Source organism: Pseudopodoces humilis, chromosome 11, assembly GCF_049639895.1.
Source record: "Pseudopodoces humilis isolate 2021_Gansu_Grassland_sample_001 chromosome 11, ASM4963989v1, whole genome shotgun sequence".
NCBI lineage: Eukaryota > Metazoa > Chordata > Aves > Passeriformes > Paridae > Pseudopodoces > Pseudopodoces humilis.
Window position 1 is genome coordinate 15,200,924 of NC_142210.1, and position 12,070 is coordinate 15,212,993.

Sequence of the window (12,070 nt, forward strand, 5' to 3'; positions counted from 1 at the left end):
TGATAGTGATATAACACTGGGAGAAGTTGCCCAGAGAATTTGTGAATACCCCATCCCTGGGAGTGTTCAAGACAAGGTTGGATGGAGTTTTGAGCAACCTGGTATAATGGAAGGTGTCCCTGCCCCTGGCAGGAGGGTTGGACAAGGTGACTTCAAAAGGTCTCTTCCAACACAAATTATTCTATGATTCTACAATATGTAATGGTTTGTTCAAGTCTCAGATGTTCACTATATCTCCCAGATATGAATTTTCACTGCCAATACAATCTGAACAAGAATTCCTTACAGAGTGACCTGAGGTCCCCTGATCAAGAGCGTTAAGTGTTATTGTCCTAGTCAACTCAAGTAGAGGTAATAGCTGTAAGATTAGTTATATTTATGGTACAGTCCTTATCATCACTCATTTTATGTGTGCTCTGCTCACCAATCCATATTTACTGCTTGGAACATTTTGGGCCCTTATACAGCCTCATAAATCCCAGTTAATTTTGATTCAGGATGGGCAACAATACATCCTAAGCTAGTAGCTAAGCAAAAATCTAGCAAAAAAAATCCTACAAGAGCTTTCTTCTGATGGGCAGCATACCATTCACATGCTACTGAATATCTGTGTGATGTGAAAAGATGTGGTATTTGGTAAACAACTTAAAAAGCTGGGGCTAAAGCTATGTTGAAGGTTTAACTGACCAGGTCATCAGTAAGTTACCATAATTCAAAATATCCCTGTCAAGGTGCTAGGAATTGCCTTTCATCATTTGTATCAGATTGTATAATCAATAAGGACAGATAACCACTTTCAATGTTATTTTAAAACTATTGTGCATATATATATTCCTAACCTCCTTTTTCCATTTGCAGGTATTGGGCTCAGAGTAACTAAGGATCCTGAAATCACAGACAATAGGATAAATGCATAACTAAATGTTGCCGTGAAAGCTTCCAGAAACAATATGATTTTTCTGGCAGTTACAAGGTATTAAAAATACATTAAGACATAGTGGAAGAGACTATTGATACTCACTGGAGGTGATCTCATGATCTCATATAATGGAGGTCATGCCAAGTCATGACAAGAAATTGCACAACAGTGTCTAGTTTAATTTCTCCAGTACACACTGTGCTGAACTCTCACTGTCCTGAAATACCTTGTTTTGCCATAAAACAAGAGATATCTTGTCACTTGCCACCAAGTAGCCATGAGATCTCATAAAAGAGAGACCTTCTCTTCTTAAAGGTTCAGTGGCTTTCATGTTTCTGTGATGGCAGGTGGTGAGAGATCAGAGAAGGAACAGAGCTGACCTCTCAAACCTCATTTCCTCCCACCCCTCCAGAGAGGGACACGCTGCCCAGGAGTCCCTCCACACTGCTCTCCAACAGTGCCCATCTGTTTACTCTGGAATGGCACCATTCCCTCTTTCAGCCCTTTCTGCCTACACATGTGGCATATTCATGAGCCAAAAAAAAACAAGTTCAGGGTAGATCCTCGTACTCTAAATATGGATGCAGGCACCCCAGTCCTGCAGGATGGGATTTCTGCTGGAGCAAAGAAGCCTTGCCTCCCCCCAGTTATCTTGTGATAAAAAGGCATTTTCCCCCAAGACTGACTCCTACTGGGGCAAAGAAAGAAACATTTGGTCCTTTCAGACAAGTGTCTTCTTATCCAGTAGGTTTTGCCCATGTGCATCTGCTTTAGACACACACTGAGTACTTCCACCACGGTTTGCATTGTTCCTGGTTGGAGACACTTTGATATCTGCCCTCCTGTAAAGGATCCAGCTGTTCTCCATGGCCACTCAGATCACCCAAGCAATCTTCCCTCTGTGTTAGTACATAGTCTGCCTATTTATTCTCTTTGACCCAATGATTGTCTGCTACACTGACCACATCCTACAGTCCCACCACACTCCTAAACCCAGGCTCCTGAGAAGAACCTGCCACTTATACCCAGCTGTAATAATTTTGCAATAAAGAGGAGCCCAGGAAACTGGCCAGTGTTGCTGGAAACCATTTTCATTTGGGTCAGGTCAAATTTGTGAGTCTGTGTTTGGGATGAATGGCTCACAAGCCAACTCAGACTTGCAGAGTGTATTTTGGAAACCATCATGAGGTCTATTTCAAAACATAGTGAGAAGAGATAGTATCTTTCATTATAAAACCCAAAACTTCACATTGGCTGCTCTCTCATTAATGGATTTAAGATGCCATTGTTTTGGGGATCCGAGGTTCTGACTTTTGATAAGCAGCAATTGGGATGTTCCTGAATATATTTCAGTGCCAGATACATTTGGTTCTTTCCTTTCTTGGATGCCTTTGCTTTTTCCCTGATAACAAAAGCTTTCCATCTGGGGCACCTTATGCAATTTATCCTTTTGTCTCTTCCACCAACAAAAAGGACCAAAAAAATTACTAAGACAACATCATGACTGGGCTACAGTCCCAGGCTGGCAGTCCCTAGCTTTGATGTTTCAGGCAACAAGGAGATTTTTCAGGAAGTCATTTCCAGGGGAGTTCCTCAATCTGCAGTCCCCAACACATGTACATTTTCTCTGGTGTTTTACAGGTGCCACTAATGTCTTCATTAAAGAAAATATAGCAAGGTTTGGGATCAGGGGTCCTGGTTCCACAAGCTGCCCTGTCCCATATCCTTGTACCACACTGGATTTAGAGAGGTGGTGATGCAGATGAAGGAGGAGCAGCTCTGGCAGACCCCTCTGAGCTACCTTCATGACCAACAGCAGCAGCAAAGGCCTTGGTGCAGGCAGAGAACCTGCCTAGGAATCCAAGCAAGCATCAGGGTAGCTGTAAGTGAGTGATGTTGCCAGGACTACACTGATACTGGTAGCTGACCCAGCCAGTCCAGCACCAAGTATTTTGTTACTAAAATCTCTGGTTATGCCACAGTGCAGAAATAACCCCCCAGCCAAGGGCAGTTCCACAGGGAACAGGTCCCCCTGTGCCTGTGCATCAGCTGAAGTCAGGTCACAGCGTGCAGATGGCAAGGAACAGCAAAAGAAAAGAAATGCCTGTGTTTTACAAATAGGGGAACTGAGACACAGATGGGATAGGCAGCTAGTGTACAATCCTGAGTGCATGCTGAGAAAGAGGAATGCTGAGATAAAGCCAGAGACTGAGCAAGTTCTCCAGAGTCTAAAGTCAGGGCGCCAGTCGTGATGTCAGCACTACACACATGCACACACACAACCTCTCTGGCATCTGCCCTGTGGGAAGCAAGGAATTTAATATTTATCTCTTGGAGCCTTTCCTGACAAATAATATCATGAATATCTGTACAGCCCTTTAAGAGCCTTGAACAGAAGGCTCCATCAAAGCAATGTATTAATAGTTTGTTTGTTTTTGAAAAAGGGAACAGATGGACAAAATCTTGGAAAAAGGAAGAGAGAAGCAAGATGTAATTCTATGTTGTAAAATTCCTTTCCCACTTCCAGAAGTGACTAATGCTCTCCACTTGGTGCTATTGTACAACAGAGACAAAAGGTAATGCATTTGCTACATTTTTTTCTTTTGGTATGTTTAGAAATCTCTTTATCGAGCAAAACTCCAGACTGCTGGCCCCACTCTCAACTGTTTTAATGAAAACCTGACATAGAATTGCCAGTTGATAAAGCCATTTCTGGCATTCTTTTATTTCCTTATCTCCCTTGTTCTTAGGGAAGTGATGAGGCATTGTCAGGCACAGAGTGCCTGAGTGCTGGGTTGCAGGGGCCACCCCACGGTGGCTCTGCAAAGATAGATTTCCACTGACAGATCACTCTGCACCTCACTAGGCAGACTCAAGCTGGCACGACTCTTCCTGCGCCTCTCGAGGTCCTACTTACCTCGCAGCCACTTCAGTGCAGTGTCCTTGTGAATGTTTCCAAAAAGCAAACCCACTTTGTCCTGGGTTCATCATTGATTTGCTTTTAGAACTGCAAAGAACCTCTAGCACCAAACTCTGGACATGCCTTCACCTACATATCCTCTAATAAAACAGCAATGGCCACTTGAAAGCTCACAACAAGAGCAGGAAAAGAACTGAGTTTTCCTGCTTCCAAGAGCCTGTGCTTGAGCTGAAGCAGTCTGCATTTCGTGTTTGCACCAAGTGTAGACAGAAAAGTCCTTTCAGTTCAACAGAACACACAGTAGGGTCCAACAGCAAGCAAACATCTTCACAGCTTTTGAGATGGCTTCCATCAATACCCACATAGCTCCTAACAGCTTCCAAAGTGATTTTTAAAGCCATAAATCGGCTTCAGTCTCATCCAGGCCTTTAACAGGCAGGTGAGCTGCCTGCTAGGTAAAGAAATGTGTTCAGTTCCACAGGAGCATGGCATGGGTTCCAGGCAGAAAGGGGTGACACTGAAATATCTTCCAGAAAATAAAATTCCAACCAGCTGTATTTCATGTTTATGTTTAATTACCAATAGGTCACATATATACATGCCTGTATTTTCATATACATTTATATGCAAGATCACTGCAACCAAACTTGAAAGTTTTCATTAAAAACATACCAGAAGATGAATGTTGTCAGAACACTTTCCTGTATCATAGCAAAACTGAAATCTCAGTAACAATAGGACTCTTAGAGCTTTTCAATTCTTTACAGCAGAAGGCTCAGCTGAAAGTGCAAAATGCCTGTATAACTCCTCAGGATGGAAGGCAGCAGGAGTCATACAAATGCTCCTTCTCTAGCACCACAGAGCTCCTGAATGTCCTGAACTTCTCTTAGGACACAAGTTTAACACCCTCATGTCCTGCCAGGGGCTGGAGCACAGTGCTGACAGACAACCACCACTACTATCTCTTTACAAGACATGGAATTTCTGGGAATCAGCAAGTTCTCACTGCTGATTCAGATTTGATCAGATGTAGCTTGAGATGATGCAGCTGGGTCTGAATGCCTTTGCTATTGAATGTACAAGCTGGAACACAGAACTAGATTTCCAGCCTTCGCTGAAGCACATTAATTACCTTTGCACAAGGTTTATGCACATCATCGTAGGCAGAATTTGCCTGGCACTGCCTGGCTACTCCAGAGGTTAAAAGGATGAGGGAGAGATGGAGGGTGTGTTCAGGAGCACCAGAATCACAGAGGCACTGTAATTGGTGATAATCAGGATATCTTCATGTGTCTCAACACGTGGAGATTGCTGGTACTGGGAAGAGGGGTGATTAACTGTGTTCCCCGTTCCTTCCAGCCCTTCCTGCCATCCACACAGTCACACACTGAAAAATACCTGTGTAAGGAGCATCCCTAAGCTCCACCGACCCTTGTGTGCATGCTATGAAGAGCTTGGCATTGCCAGAGTGAATCCCACAGGAGAGACAACAGCAGGATCATCCCAGCACTGCTGGGCACTTGGGGAAGAACAAAGGCATCCTGAGGAACACAAAATCCTCACAGCCTCGTGCCTCCGCTCTGAGTTTGCCTACAAGGAGATGAGCCGTGGTGCCCTGCAGAGAGACTCCTGCCTCTCTGCAGTGAAAGGCACGGCAGTCAGGGGCAGCACTCCCTTTCCACCGCCGGGCCGATTCCCTGGGCTCCAGCAGGGAGCTATCCTGGGCAAGCAGAGCTGAGCCCGGGCGTTCAGCACCAGCGGCAAGGGGAAAGCTCAGCCTGGACTCGGCCCCAGAAAGCAGCAGGTGTGGCCAGGGCAGAGACCTGGTCACCAGCCCTCGGGGGGGACAAACAGGGGACAGAGGGGACACTCAGGCGAGTCCAGTCTCCTGCTGCTGGAAGTAAACATATCCTAGGACTTCACAGGTTCATCTCAGAGCTGCCTCAGGTCCTTGTGTTTTGGTCTGGCTTTGTATTCCCAGCATCTCTGATGGGAACTGCTTTCCAGCCTTTTTTCTGGAGTGGGGCTGCCAAGGTCAGCGCAGGGCAGCGCTGCCGTGATCTCATGCTGTGTTTTAACACACAGAAACAATGTTTATACAGAATACAGCTCAAACAGCAGGTGTAGGGGAGCAAAGTGCAAGTTCTCTCCTGCCAAGGCACTGGAGCAAGCAAGCACCCAAGTGGGCTGCATGCATGCCAAGGATGGAGCGAGTGTTTCATGTACAGCTACTTAGAGATGCACTTGTGTCCGCACCAGGGTCAAAGACTTGTTACAACAAAGAGCTTTATAGAACACAGAGATGTGAGTCCTGCTCCAGTGTGCATGTGCTCTGTGTGCAGGTCTCCAGAGAGACTCAGCTGTGAAGCCAATTTTGCTGTGCAGGCTGGAGTAAGCCACCCATCATCTGTGTCAGCAAAGTGGGGACTCCTGTATTCCAAGATCTCTGGATGAAGATCATCACTCAATACCAAATTCTTTGCAGCTCCATTTCACCATCTGACTTCTACAGCAGCCAGTGCTCTATATAGAAATGTCATTTGCTTCATCTCACAAAACCACTGATGAGCTGTTACAGGCCCAGATGTCAAGCTTTACAGCAGGGGGAAAAAAATAAAAATTTAGGTATCTGTGGTAGTTTTGTATCTTGTTTAATAGAAAAAGAAATTAGGCACTTCTCTGTTAGAAATGCAAAGTCAGCACTGTGCTAGTGGATGGACCTTCTCTAAACAGATTAAAAGGACTACCCATAGCAGCAGAAAATAAAGTGTTTTGGTTCTTCTAATCCACAGTAGGAAGGAGTGATAGGGAGTGTGAAGGTACTGGCACGCCCGGAGAAAAGGACAGACACAGCCACTGCAGTATCTGAGTTACAGCACTGTCAGCCCCAGCCTCACAAAAATCAGGGATTAAGGCACTAGAAGAATTTAAAGCAAAGAAAAATACAAACACTTTAACATGGAAGGTGTGCACTCTTAGCTGTGCTTTTACCCTCAGCCAACATAAGCATTAGAAAAGAAACTTTAATAACGAGATTTAGCCATGATATTCCAGAGGCAGGGTCCCTACAGGAGACAGAAGGATGATAAAAATGGCAGGAGCTGTGTGTGCTGGGAGATAATCTTACTTCGCATGCTGTAACAACTGCCAAGGGACAAGAAAAGCAGCAATTAATTATGATCATATTTTTTGAAAACTTCTGCTTTGAGAGTTCACTGTTAGTAAAGGAGCCAAAGGTTTTATTTTTAGAGCATGGCTTTTGTTTTGACATTGTCCAGTCATGAACACACAAAATCTCTCTGTGACTGGGGATGTAGCAGGGTGTGTGCAGGGGGTCTCTGGAATAGCTCCAGCCCATCCTGCCCAGGTGTCATCCAAATCTCTGAGCAGACATTTTCATTTTCCCTGCACAGTCCAAGCATATGCAAAAGGGTGAGAAACAACCTCCTGCTTCTTCTACAACTGAGCACAGCGATATAAAAACCTCATTCTCTCTCCTTTTATGTTGCCCATAAAGCTCCAAATGTTGCTCTTAAATGGAGTCCCCCTCATGCATATAATTGAGTGAGTGATTTCTCAGCCACCTGCATTATGATTTTACTGGGCCAAATGTTGCCCATTTCCTCTGTTAAAGCACTTTTTGCTGAGTTTTCAGCTGCTGCTATGCATGAATTTTCCAGAGCAAGCGTAGACAGCAGGCAGTGTAGAACAATTAACACTTCCAGCTAACCTTATTAACTTCCATTGTGCATCAACAACAATATAAGATTCAAATTGATGTAACTTGCTGCTTTCTTAGAAACCCTGAAAATCCTGTGCACTTTCCTGAGAGCCTACATGCAGAAATAAAAAGCCCAGCAGTTCCAGAGATAATTCATTACCACCACACTGGAGTGAAGGCAATAGCTCCCTGACAGTGATGCGTAGGAAGGCTGGCTTCCTCTTGCTCCTGCCAGGCTGGATTTTCTGATGTCTAATAATGCAGCTGAGCTCAATTTGCAACCTGAGCTGGAGAAGGATTTCCCCTTCCTTTGTAAGACAGGTTACCAAAACAGCTAGAAAGCAAAAATCTCCTTTACTTCATGTTTAGCTTATTTTATTTCATTTATATATATTTTTCATGAATTGCTTACTAAAACATCATATGGGCATCACTGTCCAGCTTTCAGAGGTGTTTGAAAAAGAGAAGAAAACCATAACAATTTCTCTTCTACAAATGGGGAGACTAAGGCATCAAATGCCATGAGACATCCCAACACTTGCACAGATCACAGCTGAGTTTTCCCCAGCTCAGTTTTCTGATGGACCAACACCTGCATTGTCTGATACCTGGGAAAAAACAGAATAAAATGCTGACAGTCTCAGATTTGATAGAGACTACCATTTTATCTCCTGTTGAACATTATGGTTTGAGAAACGTTATGGTGCAAGTACTGTAAGTCAGAAATCCTCCCAGATCATTAAAGCCAAAAGTTGTATAAAAAACATTTTTAGTAGCATTTTCTCATAAAGACTTGGTTTATCTTCAAAACCTGCTCTTCCCTACCAAATTGTTTCTAGGGGAAAACCAACCAAATACAAAGAACAATTTAAACAAGACAGACTCTTCTCTACATGGTCATGGTACCTTTATCAAGACAGACAACTCAGGGCAAATCAGACCAACTGCACCCACAAAAATAAATAATCCTAGAACAGTTCATGCATCATTTCCACCCCATGCTGCCTTCTCACTCCTCCTCTGCCCCTCCAAAACCCATGGCTTGTACAAACATTGGATATTAGGGTGTCTCTCTTTCCATGGTCTCTATATGGACTCTATTTCCTACCAGGTTTTTAGCCCAAGGAGGAATTGCAGCCTCCTTTACCCCTGGGGGATAGGCCAGAGAGTTTCAGCAAAGGCTGAAACCCTTTAGGCCTGTCTCAAAGCAGGTTGCAACATCCAACCTTAGAAACTTAGAAACTTCCCAGGCCTCTACAGCTTTTCCACAGGGAAAATATTTTTAACCTAAGATGTTCCATTTAATTTCTACCAGCAATCACCTTTTTGACCAAATAAAATTCTTCTGTGTTTTTTTCTTGTTTGCTTTGTTTGGGGTTTGTTGTTGTTGTTGGGTGGGGTTTTTTTGATTTTGGTTGTTTTTTAGGGGGAGAGAGAGTGGTGGTGGTGTAATTTTTGTTTCATTCTCCTATGTCTACATGCATTTTTATAGTTCATCAGACTTTGAAACACCACTCTGAGTACATCATAACCATATCTTAGATAATGATCTAGCTGTGCTCATATTTTGCTATCTTCCAGGCTAGTTTCAATGGATGTTTTGATTCCTGGCAAATTCACAAATTAGGTGACAAGGAGTAAATATGCAGTGCTTAACATGCAAAGCAAAATCAAGGACGTGTTGATCTTGGTTTGGCTTTACATTCAGTGTAAACAAAGTCCTGCAACTTCCATAAAGAAAAGCTAAAAATTAAAGAGCATGACTTTTCTTGGGGTTTTTTGTCCACTGGAAATGTTTTGCATCCCTGATTTAGGGTTTAAGTCCTTCCTGTTGCTGTGTAGGCAATTTCTTCCAAGCTGGGTAAGGTTTATGGAAAGAGCTGCCACCCCTTCCAGCCTGACCTACTCACCTTCTTTCTGGAGAAATAGGTCACAAGTTACGATAAGTGGAAAAGATCCAGTAATCCTGCCTTGTCCTCTTCCTGGTGGTGCAGAATTACATCCTATAATCTGTTTTCCAGGGCAGAGCCTATTATTTTAAGAGACAGGACACAGACCAGATGCTACAAGTTTTACTGACCCAGCATATTGTCCTGGGTGTCCTGAATTATTTGGCTGCTACAGGCAGTTTATTTTATTTCTCTCCTGGAAATTGCCACCCAAGACCTGCGTGGTCAATACCTGCTGCTTCTTAAGATGGTGCAAACTGTCTGTTCTGGAAGCTCCTGGGGGCACAGAGTACCATAGGTTACACTGGTAAGGGAGCAGCTGATTTCTCTCCTGGAGCAAGCATTCTCCAGGTGTTTTTATCCTGTCCAATGTAATTAAGGAAACCCACCAGACCCTTTGGCAGTTTTTGACCTCAAGTTGGGACAGTGACAGCTGCAGTCTAATATACACCCCTCCACTAACACATGGGATTTATTCTGCATTGATTTTTAGAAATACAGTAGAGAAATGGCTCTTCCACATATTAAACTAATTTGTTCCAGCTTCTTTTTCCAGAGGTCACCAAAGCACAAATGACACATTGTGCTGTAACTCTTAAGCTATAGCTACAATCCATCTGGAAAGTTCCACCTTTGGCAGAAGTGGCCAAGGAAGGTGGCTACTGGTTCAACCTCAGCCGAGCTGAGCCAGGAAGGGACTGTGGGCAGCCTGTGCCTGTCAGGGGTAGGAAGCAGAAGAGACAAGTAGTTAGATCCTTGAGAGCTAGAGGGTTACTTAGAGATGAGATCCTGTCAGGTGACTAACAGAAAAAAGGCAAAAAAAGATATAGTTTTTCTTCTGTGATGGCCTATGCAACTTAAAAACCAGAAATTATTTCTTCATCTTGAAAATTCAATCGTGACAAGTGTAACAGGAGAAAGGCAAAAGGAGTAAGATTGAAGAGGGCAGGGGAATTATCATGCACAACATAGCATCCAGGGTGTGAATACCAAGCACATCTGAAGATGAAGAGCTGGTTCTTGTTGTCCTTTCTCACGACAAGAAGGGTCAGGAGCAAGCAGGAGCACGTGACATGGGTCACGTTCATGGCAGAAGAGCAGAAATTTGCAAGTGTACGTGAGGGCGGTCAGGACTTGGCATCAGGAGCCATCACCAGATAAGGAAACACAACCAGCAGGTGAAGGCAGGACCTGGCAGCCGGTGCTGCCTGTTGAACCCAGCTCCTCAGCCTTCAGATGGGGTTTGTAGAAAGCACCAACGCTCCTGCAGCCTTTGTGCCACTCTCCTCACAGCGAAGTATGGGGCAGCCGAGAGGGTGCACAGGGAAAGCAGCCATTTACTGGTAGTGTCATTTGCACCATGATTTGGTACCTAGCTGGTCTGGGAAAACAGGCACCAAGGACCCAAGACAGTGGTTTGGATTGTTTTAAGTTAGGAAAAAAACCCAAAAAACAAACAAGACCATGTGCATAATGGCTTCTGAGCAAATGAACCATGAGTACTTGCCCCAGCCCTGCCCTCCCTTTCCCTACTGCACTGGCTGTGACTGTGCCTCTTCACAGGCGTCTGATGGACCTGGCACCTCATGTTTTAGAGAATAAAGCTAAGTAAAGGAAGGAAAATTAAAGGAATTCTTTTCTTCAAGTGGGAGATGGGGACACAGCCCTGTGTGTTTCTCTATTCTGATTTGCGGCAGCCTGTTCAGCTTCTAGAGCAGCACTTACTTGTAGCATGGCCTGATTATTTGCTGAGAAATAAGCTTTACAGTTACTGATTTTTGCTCTTTACCCACACAAGAGAATCCCAGAGATGACAGCAAGCTGGTGGTAGATCTAGACCTGCCTCCTGTGCATGCTCTGCTCACTAGACTGATTCCCTTTCCTTTGGGCAGCAACCATGCAGGGTCTAATAGAACTAAAGCACCGAATCACCAGACATAACCTAAGCTCTAGAGCAATTAAATGCACTCTACCACCAAAACCATTCAGTCCCACAGCTCCCATTCCATAGTGGGGAGCCTCAGGCTTGTCCCCACGTCATGGCAATGCTGCCAGAGCCTCACCAGCAGCCAGTGCTGGAGCTGCACAAACCCCCTGGGAGCCAGCACAGCAGACAGGAGGAACCATGTGAGAGGTTTTAAGGTCTAGCCGACACCAGCAGCTCATTTACACACAGCCCTAAACTCTGATTTGGTTTAGCTGCCAAACTACCAGATTTCTGCCTTAACCACAAGCACCAGATGCACCTCAGGTGAAGCCCAGACCTTCATTCAGTTTCCCAGAGCTTCCTTCCAGCTCAGACACCGCCTCTCTCAGCGAGTCTCGGGTTACCTGGTAGAGGCACCATGAAATTACAGTTATTCCATTTCCCCTGTTCTTTCCTGTCCATCTAGTGAGGCAGCCAGCTTCCCTGGCAGTGTTATCAGAAAAGCACCCAAGGGTAAATAAGTACAAGCACCAAGGTACAAATGTCAAGATATATGGGGTATGTAACATATATTTGTGGGAGAAGGTAGTTTTCTTCCCAACAAAGATCCACCTCCCACTAGAAAGAGGAACTA